This window comes from Cricetulus griseus, chromosome 2 (genome assembly GCF_003668045.3).
Source record: "Cricetulus griseus strain 17A/GY chromosome 2, alternate assembly CriGri-PICRH-1.0, whole genome shotgun sequence".
NCBI lineage: Eukaryota > Metazoa > Chordata > Mammalia > Rodentia > Cricetidae > Cricetulus > Cricetulus griseus.
The window spans coordinates 299,499,919-299,511,978 of NC_048595.1; the positions used below are offsets into that span (position 1 = coordinate 299,499,919).

The 12,060-nt window shown below is 38.2% G+C and overlaps 1 long non-coding RNA gene across 1 annotated transcript in view; it reads right to left on the reverse strand.

Moving 5' to 3' along the window:
- LOC118238382 overlaps window positions 1-12,060 on the reverse strand; it is a 123,692-nt gene that overhangs the window by 70,918 nt on the left and 40,714 nt on the right. The gene's annotated exons all lie outside the window — the stretch shown is intronic.

Sequence of the window (12,060 nt, forward strand, 5' to 3'; positions counted from 1 at the left end):
CACTGGTCACATCCTACTGGAGCCAGAGTTACAGGTAGCTATGGGCTCCTTGATGTGGGTGTTGGGAAGTGAACTGGGATCCTCTGCATAAGTAGGAACTGCTCATAAACCTGCACCATTTTCTTGCCCTAGGTTTCACTCTTTTTATATTAGAGATTACAATTTTAAGCTCCTAATCCAGTTTCCTGAAGGGCAGAAGAAAGCAGTGCTTGCCTGTCTACCACATTTCTGCTTTATAGTTCCTTTTGATAGTTAAATGTAGCTTCAGATTCACTAGGCTTAAATTCCACTTTTAGCCTTCACTGGTCAGACATTGCAAACCCTGAGTAAGTAATTTCATTTTCTCAATTATAAAATAAAAGTATAAACCTTGACCTTTCCTTAAAGCTCGGCATTGCAGGAATACTTAAAATCAGAATATAAAGCAGTGCTTCTCTGTATAAATCGATAAATACCTGTTTTCAGTGTTTCAAGTAAAAGTCCTGCATCGTACAGCTGAGGTGAGGTAAGGTGCTGTCTTTTACCTTTCTTCTAATTTGGGACAGCCTTGATAGTACAGTGGCCTGAAACACACAGTTATCCAGGATGGCCTTGAGTTCCCAATCTCCCTTCTCCAGATTCTCCATACCCTAGTGGTCCTGAGGATAGTACTCAAGAGGTAAGCCTTGGCCCAAAGCACCATTGACCTCTGTGCTATTTTGCAAGTCCAAGATAATGCATTTTTATAGAAATGAAGGGTGATATCACTGATAAGAGTGATATTATTCATCTGGGAGTTTTAGTGGTTGAGGCAATGTAGTGCTCTTTTAGTGTGTATGTCATATAGAAAATGCACAGTGAATGTTAGTTTCTATTTTCTGTTATAACATATGGCTCTTCCAGTTGGTTTGATCATAAGGAGACATGACTACCTATTTATCTCTACTATTTGGTATATAGTAAACATTAAAATGTTGTTAACTATAATTGAAGAATGCCTAGAGTTTTCCTACAATTCTGTCTGGATTTCTTCCTTTCTTATAATTTTTCTTTTTTATAGGAAAAAGTAACTAACAAAAATATTGAAAGATTCATTGAGAGTTAGAGTTTAATCATTAAATATAAAAATACAGACATATTTGCAGTATCAAATTTACTGCCTTTGAGATCATCTGTCATGGTGTCCTAAAGGTAGAAGGCTGAACTAGCTGTGTCTCCGGCCCTGCTCAGCTTTAGACTTCAGAAGTTCTAGAAGAGAACTAGCAAGGAGGCCTCCAATTACATGCTCAGTCGTGCACTGAACAACATGACAATGCCTTTTAAAAATATTGCCCCCTTTCCCAACAAGAATCCTTTAAGTATTAATGTCTGTTTTTTCATTTCAAAAAGTCTTTTTTTCCTCCTGGACCAGTCTGATGCAGATGAAAAATGAGAGCATTCCCATGGAGAAGATTCCCCAGTGTTTGAGCACACCCATGGCGGAGGCACTGCCAAGATTATGGCACTCCATGTGTCAATGAGGAAATAAGATGCAGTTCCTGCCCAGAAAGTTTAGCAGCTGAAGTAGGCTGCAAGTCACTTTATAATTACAGCCACCCTTGCAGGAGCACAGAGACAGCTAATAGACCTACCTCTGTCCCTTGAGCTAACAGAGCAGCATGCCACTTCTCAAAGTGCAGAGGAGACTCTGAAGCCTTAATTTGCTAAATGTGTGTAGGAGATTATTTTATTTCCTGGGAGTTCCTCCTTAGGGGTTTCACAAACACCCTCGATAGACTGTGAGTGATATCATAGACTGTACTACCTTTCCTAATAGTACTGCAATGACTAGTTTTTGGAAGTGTCATCACTAAAGTCGAGCAAGTGTAGGAAGCAAGACAACCTTCCAAGCCTGAAAACATCTCTGATGACAGGCAGAGCTCCATTCATCTTCTTCACTAATAATTTATTCAGATTCTGCCTTCTGTCACAAAAACCACACTCGAATAATAGTACATGCATGCAGAGGAATGGAATTTGATTCTGGTAGTAGGTTTTGTTATGTGAATACACAAGGGGTGTTCTGGTATTAGGCAAAGTCACTTCCTAGGGAGGAGGTAATAGTACTTGCATATAGCTCTAGAGACAAGGGATGGTTGTAATCTAGTTACACTGTGGGGTACCCTTGGGAGCAGAGGGGAAGAGCCTACATTGTGTAGGGGAAGTTCTAAGCATGATAACCAAAAGAACTTGACTTCAGCCAAATGGCAATATCCCACAGTTTTGTTTTGTTTTCAATGTTATCTTCTTGTTTTGCTTTTCTTTTTTTAAACCTTTCTACTAGCCTTCGGGATTTTGTAGGTGGGAAGCGACGAACTGAACCTTGACTTAGAGTGTTAGAATGCTCCTAGGGGCTCTGCTTGGGGGAATAGAGTAGGCAAGGAAGCATGCATAGTTCAATAATCTTTCATGGTTTTATTGGACACGGGGAGAAAGAAAGAAAATATACCTTTGTTGCATGGCAATTGAGAAAGAGAGGTAGGAAGAAAACATTTCCTGTTTGTTAGAGCACTTTGTGCTCTGCTTGCTTGTTAAGTGCCTGGCTTTTTGGAGCCCACTTCATATGGAGGATACCTTGCTCAGCCTAGATACGGGGGGGGGGAGGGCCTATGTCATGCCCCAAATGATGTGACATATCTTGATTGCCCCCCCACCCCCCGCGCGCAAGGTATCACTCTCTCTTTGGAGTGGATAGGGATGGGATGGGGAGAAGGTAGGGGAAGTGGGAAGATGGGATGGGGAGGAAACTAGGATTGGTATGTAAAATTAGAACATTTTAAAAATTAAAAAGCAAACCTGTCTCTCAGGGACTTCAGTTTCAGAAAGCAGACACTGTTTGTTCTATTCGTACTACTGCTGGAATCCAACTCAGTGCCTAGAACACCTTTGGTGCTTGATAAATAACCACTGAATGAAAAAGTAACACAAATACTTTTTACTTGCTCATGGGTTTATGCATGAGTGTTTGCATGCTTGGGGGGCTGTGGTAGGAGCAAGACAGGTATAATGACAGAAAGGAAGAAGAGAGACAGCCAGTTAATACTGCTATGATACCTTTAGTGTCCTAGCAATTTTTATCATAGCATTTTTAGGCTAAAATAGATATACCTCAGTTCAATTAAGTGGATAGGTTTGTAGAATTTAATAAATATTTATCTTTTAAAAACTTGTGAACATTTAGAAATACATATAAATTGAATCTCTATTTTATTATTATCTAGATTGTATGTAAATGGAATATAATAGCCTACTGGATATTACAAGCTACTGAAATTTTGAATCCTATTAGATATCATTAGTTGTTCCTCTTCCACATTCTACACTGATCTCTTAAAATGCTGAAACCTTTTTTAGAAGGACATGCTATAATCAAAAGCAATTCAGCACAGTCTACTGTTGAAACTGAAAAACTTCAGGCTGGAAGTTTGTGGGACATTTAATACAAATAAAAAACCCTCTGTTTCTAAAATTTAAAGATATCCTATGGCAAATTCATTATGAGCATTCATTTGGCAATACATCTATATAAAGCTTGCAAAAATTCGTGGTTGTATTCATGGCAATACTACTATGGTAGAAATTCAACCCAAGCCCCCTCCCCATCTCCCTCCAAACCCTGCTGTGTCTCAGAAAGACTGCCAAAGGATGACCCCTTCCCCAGAGGTGCTCAAGACCACTCCCATGGGGTATTTAAACAGTCTTCCCCCAACCCCCAGAAAACAGACTCCTGGTTTTTCTGGTCTCCCTTTCCTGTCTCCTCTCTGAGGGACTGGAAAGCCATTCAGGAGTGTTGTATACATTAAACGTGGGTTTTTTCTGAATTGGTTTGATTTGGTCTGATTTGGATTGTTGCATCAGCCGAGAGGCTTGTCTGGGTATAGAAACTTTCAAATATAAGCTTCCCTATTTAGGGTTTTTATTGCTATGATGAATCACCATGATCAAACAAGACTCAAACAAGACAGAATCCAGGAGACAAGTGCTGATACAGAGGCCATGGAGACATGATGCCCACTTGCTTATTCATCATAGCTTGCTCAGTCTGCTTTCTTACAGATCCAAGACCACCACCAGCCCAGTGATGGAGCTATCCACAATGGATTAGGCCCTCCCCATCTATCACTAGTAAGAAAATGCCTTTTGGCAGCATTTGTTTTTTTTTTCAAAATTGACATTGTCTTCTACAGATGATTCTAGGTTGTGTCAAGTGTGCATAAAACTACCCAGCACTCAATTTTCAACCATATTGTGCATTCCTTTTTAACTTTGCAAAACTATTACTCAGTAGATGTCACCATTACATGTGTCTTGGGTGTACTTTGACTAATTACATTTGATCAAAAATAAATTACTTGCTCAGGTCAAACAAGAAACATATCATCTCCTTTAAGGCTAAGGGAGCATTTTGGAGGAAGTGTAGAAAGCATGTAAGATTCAAGAACAAGAAAAGGGACTGTGAAATGCTATCTTCTGGCCAACAAGAATTGAATGCCTGTACTTGAATAAGAATAAGCAAGTCAACCAGGCACTGATGAAGGAAGAAGTCAGGGGGCCTTACACCTTACTGCTGAATTATTTGCTACTGATTAGTTCAGGTGGAGTTGGAATCAGTTGTTTTCCAACTGGTGATCCCTGCCAGGCTCCCATGGGTAATTCTGAACCAGTGGTTACACAGGTGGCTGCAACTAAGCTGTATTGGTCACAAACCAACACAAAAGTCATGGATCCTGGAAAGGGACTTACAGGGAGGAGGTGAGGGTGTTGGTGAGAGGGTGGGGAAAGGGTGCAATCAGAATGCATTATGGCCGTGTACAAGGTTATTAAAAACAAACAGCAGTCATCCTTCTCCTCCTCTTTCTCTTCCTCCTCCACCTCCTCATCGTCATAGTCTCCTTACTCTAAAGCTAAGACTCTAAAGCAGCAAAACTAATCAGAGATATTTCCCAGAGCATTGAACAAGGTTGTTTGGCTGTGGGAGGGTTATAGTGCTGGTCATGCTCATACACACTATCAGCATTAAAGGACATGCAGTGCCTGCATCATATCACTGCCTGTGTCAACCTACAAATTATCCTTTAGAACTGAGGAATTTACTTAAAAGCCTTTCAATGAAATCCTGTGACGAATAGGAATAATCTAGCATCAGTCTTTTTACTAAATGCTTTATTCTTGGCATTTGTAAATGTTCATTACCAGCATGCATTCTTCATTAGGTTTGAGCTTTCAAAGATAATTTATAATTCTTATCATTCCCTGTCTGAATTCAGCTAGCCATTGTTCTTAGCTGAAATGTGAGGTCTCAGAGAGTTAAATGATTTTTGCCCCCACAAAAAGTCAACATTCATTATTTCTTTAACTGTGGACCCCTTGACAAACACAACTCTGCAGTTGTAAGGCCCACAGATTAAAAGCATATGGTACTAACAGGCTGGATTTCCTCTGAGATGGATGCTCCATGTGAAGTGATACCCTGCCAGAGCACCACCACAGAAAAACCTGCACCCTAGCATGGCGTCAGAGAACCAGTGAATCAAGACTGGCAGAAGGCTAGTTTGAGAGAACTGTCTGCCTCAGTCTCCTCTACTCTCTTGCTGTTGGACTGGCCCACAAATTAGTTGGTTTGACAAGTAGGTAAGAGTAGAAGGGAAGAGCAGGAATTAGGTTACTTCTTCCCCCTTCTCTATGTGCAGAGCTTCTGTGTGTCACTAATCCATTGCTGAGCATGTTCGAAAAAGCTATAGAGCATGACTTCAAAAACAGACCCTCAAAGTGAAAAATCTCCCAAGCATTAAGGTGCTATTAAGTAAGAAGTACAATCTTTCAACAATATATGGCACCTTTACAGACATCTTTATGCATACAATATGTAGCTAGCTCTATCCCTGCCTGTACTAATCAATGTCTTCCCTGATTAGATATTTTTAATAAAATAAGCTTCATGTATTGCTAGAAGAAGCCATGTAACTTGGAGTTCCATAATGGGTGTTCTTATAGTAACACATACCCACAGTTTATCTCATACATGATCCTAGTGACTGTGCATTATGGACTATATATATATGGACAGATATATTAGTCTACCATAAAAAAGTTCACTTTTAATTTTCATCCTCTTTTTCTTCATTCTTTTTACTTAAATTACTACCTGAAATACATGTGGAAGGACAGAAATGTGTACTAGTACAAAATGCCTCCAAGTATTTAGTCTGTAGTAGAATGTAACTTGAGAAAACAAGTAATTAAGTAAAGATATCTTACCTGACATGATAGACTTACAGCAAAATATAGGTTTTAGAGGTTCTAACTCAATGCTTATGAGACAGATTTACCCTAAGAGTTCACTGTGCCAATTGTGAACCCCTTGCTATGCATAAAAAGTGATGTATGGATCATTAAAGATGGATTTGTTACATGTACCCTGGACAAGTCCTTCTTTGCCCTCCTCAGAAGGGAGCTTCAAGGTGAACATGCCATTTCCACTCTATATAACAATGGCCACATGATTGTTCTCACGGTGACTTTAGAGTGTTTGGTGTCTCAATGTAGTCCTTTACTCCTGTATAGTCCTCATGAAGGATATCTGTGATACATCACTAGGGACAGTGTTTAAAACTAGCCAAAAATGGAAAAATTGTTACATAAATAATAACAAGAGAGAAAGCTGAGCTTCTGAAAAGGGGTGATATTTCTCTACATATAAGAATTCAAGTTTGAAAGATGGAAAGTGTATCTCTCTCTGTGTGTCACACACACACACACACACACACAGAGACAGAGAGAGAGAGAGAGAGAGAGAGAGAGAGAGAGAGAGAGAGAGAGAGAGAGAAAGACAGAGAGGGAGAGAGAATTGTTTTAAAGACCTTACTTATTTACTTTACTCCTTTCTTTTGTTTTCTTGTAACTCTTTCCAAATAGCTATCTTCTTTGCAAAATGATTATGATAGGTATGATTTTTCTTTCTCTTAATGCAGTTGTTTTGTAATGAATGGTCAACTAGTTATTCTAATCTCATAGAGGACATATTATTCTGATTATACTTTAACCTTCCTTTTCATTTCACACTGCCAGACATTGGCCATCTTCCTCAAAAGACACCTCATTTTCATTTTCAATCACTCTTTCTCCATGATTTTTCACATAGCTTCATTCACACTACTAATTTCACTTTAGAGCTGGCATCCTTTTCAATGTCCCTGGACTTGCTGTGTTAACATGTTAAAACATGATTAGTCTTTATTAACATAAAGGAGACAAAGCTTCAATAATCGCACACCTCTTAATTTGCTATAGTTCCAAAGGGGGACCACAGCCCTGGAAACTGAAAATGAATAGACTACTGGAAATGCAGATATATTGGGAACTCTGCTGCTACTGGAGAGTTTTTCTTTAGACTGGCAGAAGAATTTTCTTTAAGTTACATTCTAGTTCAAATTCCTGTTATAGTAAATGCAATGAAGTCTCCAGATAATCAAAAGAAATGTTCTGATCATAGGTAATGATTAATTTCCTTTCAGCAATGATTGTTAGACACTTAGATCAGAAAATAAAGGGATCTGTGGTCAGCACTCAGAACGACAGTTGATATGAGCCTATACACAGTGGGACGGAGTAGAGAATGCTTCAGCTGCGTGATACTTTCAGGCAAGTTCTGTTTTCAAAAGACTCCCTACTTTACTTACTGTACATATGAATGCAGCCAACATGTGAAATAAGCTACCTAGTTTAGAAAGAACTCAGGAGTTTCATGTATGAAATTAGGTATTAGCATAAGGCTAAAATATTAAGAGCCATGTAAAGTGTGGAAGAGATCACTGGATTTGAAATCTAAGCCAGGGGTATTTTCTACAATTACACATTAAATTTATTTCCTGTGCAGGTCACAAAGGCCAAAAAAGAAATTCTATGAGTCATGTAGTATTCATTTCCTAATAAAAGAATATATAACCACTGGTAAGAAGAAAATGTTCCCGGAAATAAACTCAAACAAAAGTCCAACCATGGGTTACTATAATAATGGAATGTATCTTTAATAACACCCCTTAGAGAAGATTCAGAAAATTTATTCTTTTTGTTGTCCCTTGTGCTGACTCTGTCTCTCAGTGAAAATCAAGAGAATACTAATGCTATATTACAATCATTCAATGTGTTTCTGTAGGGAATGGGAGACATAATCATTATGACCCTTGTAATATGTTGTTTTGCTGCAGCTGGAAGTGGCTAGATGTGGTGTTCAGATGCCAAAATTTCTCATATGGCCTAACTGAGACAGTCTTGCTCAGATGTCTGCTGACAACATTAATGCCACTGCTCTGCAAGGCCATCCTTTGTTCGTTAAAAGTTCAGGAAGACATCTCAGGGTTCTAACCTTTCTCTTTACCATGTCTGTAGAACTGTGCACAGTAACCATATGGGACACTATATCTTCACCATTGTCTTCCCTACATGTTTTACTTATAGCTATTTGACATTTTGAGGTAACTGGTGTCAAATTACATTTTAATCATCTATTTGGGAAAAATCTCAAAATTTTATAGCCAAGATGTTTTCTTGTAGTACTTTTCCCATTTCCCCATAAGAATGGCACATACCTCCCCTTACTGGACTCAATACTGAAGTCTCTCATTCTATGGACGTTTTCCCTATTTTTCTTATCTAGTAGTCTGTGAAGTCCAGGTGGGCAGTGCAATGTGTCCCTTCCTGTGCTCCCTAGCATTTAGCACAGTCCATCACACTCATTAAATATCTGTTGAACAAATACATGAATGTGAGACATTTACACAGTTTCTCTGGTGGCTATAAAATAAGTGTAAATAGATAATATAATCTGTGAATTCTTCCCTCTGTTGATTTTAATTAAATCAAACACAACTTGGTCCACACTTAGTTATATGGGTAGTTTTCATATTTAATTATAAATGTATAGATCTAGATGCTGAAAACCTTAAGAAGCACCAGTGTTACCAGACCCTGAGCCTTGAAGCATTTTTCTTCAAGGTTAAGTAGAAACCTTATTTTGACCCAGAGCACCAACTTAAGATGCTGAAGATTGTTTCTTCCAATTTGGTCACAAATAAAATTGCTATGCTAATATATTGTTCAAAGCACAGTGCTTCTGATGGTAAAAAAAAAAAGACATTTTCTCTTGTATTGAAAATACATTCTTTTCTCATACAATCTATCCTGAATATAATTTTCCCTCCCTCTATTCCTTTCAGTTCCTCCCTCATCCCTCCTCTCCTTTCTGTCCCTCCCCCTTTCTGTCTCTCATTAGAAGCAACACACAAATGTGACAAAGTAAAATATAATAAATGTAAATATAATAAATAATAAGATGAAGGAAAAATTACCATATTGAATTTGGACATGGGAACCCAACAGGAGGAAAAGATTCCCAAGAACAGGCACAATGGTCAGGAAACCACTCATTCTCATAGTTAAGGGTTCCATAAAAATTCTATATTATGCTAATATCATATATATATATATATTATATATATATATATATATATATATATATGCAGAGAACCTGGTGCAGACACATGTAGGCCCTGTGCTTGCTGCTTCAGTATCTGTGAACTCATGTGTGCCTTATTTAGTTGAATCAGAGGGCCTTGTCCTGGTGTCCTCCATCATTGTCTTCTTTTACAGTTTTTTTGCCTCTTTCTCCACAGGGTCCCTGAACTCTGAGTGGGAGGGATTTAATTGAAACCTCCTGTTTAGACTTTCTGTCCTCATAATGTCTGGCTGTGTGTATCTCCATCTATTTCTATCTGCTGCCAGAGGAAGCATCTCTGGTAATGACTACCAACGGCAATGATATATGAGTATAGTAGAATATCACTAGGAATTAGTATATATATCAGTAGTATTTGGTTTTACCATAGGTCTCTGGGCTATCTAGTTTCTGGTTCTTGGTTACCAATGCTGTTTTGGGTATGGGTTTCTTCTCGTGGGCCTTAGGTTAAATAAGATATTGGTTGGCTACTCCCATAAGTTCTGTTCCATCATTGCCCTAGTTTATTTTCTAGACATGACAGAAAAAGTACACTTTCAGTTAAGTTAGGGTTGCAAGAATTTTTGTAAACTGTCCTGGGACAGATATGCTTTTATTTTCTGACAATTGGGGTTCAATTCTGTCAGTGGCCACAAAGGTTAGATACAACATTGAAGTCATTTTACAATTCTGAAAATTTCTCTTTTAAAGTATAAAGTATAAAGTATAAAGTATAAAGTATAAAGGGATATTTCTGGTACCTTTTACTCTACCTCAGAGCACAGTCTCAGCTTGTAAGCATAAAAAAGAATAAAAAAATGGTAATCTAATTCCTTCTAGAATTTGCAAGCTAAAAAATACACAGTAAGGCATTCCATAAAGTCAATTAGCAATGAAATGCTTAGAGGAAAAAAAAAGACTTTTCCAGAAGATGTCTAGAACTTTAAATTGTAAGGTCCAAAATTTAGAGAGTTTACGAGAGATGAACTCATTTTCTGGGGAGTACACTTCAGCCCATTTTCCTTTATTGGAAAAGATGTTTGCACATAATGGCTGTTGTGAAATGAAGTAGAAGTTTAAACACTTGGGGGGCCAATTCTGATTGTCTAAGTGATCAGTCAATGCTTACAGATTGAGGGGTCTGGATTTATCATAGTAATATTCTTGTTTGCCTCCTGTAGATCATGTAGTTCTCATTATGTGTTTGCTGATGGCCTTGTCATCATAGTTATGATCAGAATTCTTAGCGTGATGTTACTTCAAAATTCGTGATAATTGAGGATGGAGCATAGACAGTATTGGGCTAAGGGAGAGCGAATGTCTATAGTGACATAACCTTTTCCCTAATGAGGGACAAACATTGGTCTGATATGATCAGCAGGTTTTCTTGGAACATTAATAGGGTGAAGTAAAGGGGACCTCCCTGGCTTCATAAATCACACAAGGGTATCCAGACTGCTCATCTTCACTCTGTAATTCAGAATTGAAAACCTCTTTTATATGAGCTGCCTTTCGTGAATCTAGCAAAATTAACACATAAGAGAAGCGGAGAAGGCAGCATATTTTCTTTTTTAAACATTGTTAATTTTTAAAAGTGATTATCATGGATTTCTAATTACCTTATTAGTGCTGTATGGATATTCCTGCTCCTCAGCAAGTTAGTGAGATAACACTGGAAGCATTGTATTAAACAGAGGTAGTAATTCTTCTCCCCCATATTTACACACTACTTAATAGACCTCTTTTTGTTCACCACATTTGTTCACCACTTTTATATCCATTAACTTTTCTCACAATTATTAGCATTGTAAGTCCATTTCACTCTTTATTACTTCTTTTATCCTAAAAACTAATAAATTTAAAGACTGTTACAGAGGTTAGTAGAGATAGACATGAATACATTTAAACTTTAAAAAGTAAGATCCTTCTCTAGAATAAATGAGTGTTCTTTAAAGATTTTAAGACTTTAAAATCTTAGTAATGTACAGGATTATTGAAAAAAATAGCTGGGTGGGGCTGTTGGCCTCCCTCTTTTGAAAGCTTGCATTATGCCTTCTGGTTCCATGAATGCTAGTACTGGGGCTGGAGGGGTAGCTTTCAGGTTTGCTCCAGCTCAGCGGTCTCTGGGCCTGTTTCTGAAGTTTGTAGTAAGGGAACTTCTCTTTGCAACAGATGGAAACCCCTACAGAAAACTACAACCAATCAAAATAGAGTTGTGGATCTTATCCCCAATGGATACATCTACAAAACACTCCACATCTAAGGCTCGGGGAACATTGCCAAAGAGGAGGTTAAAAGGTTGTAAGAGCCAGAGGATCAGGGAGTTTGCTGTGAGATTGTGTCTCCTAGTCAGAAACTGTATCCATACAGTCTCACCAACACAACTGCTCAAATATGAGCTAAAAATGCATGACACCCATAGACATGCTAAAGCAAATGGGGAAAGCACATTGGGCTCTAACCTTACAAATAACTCTACGCAACTGGAAAGCTGGAAGTGGGAGAGGTGAACTTCCCCAAGGAAGAGCACAACCATTTGGTTGTCAGCA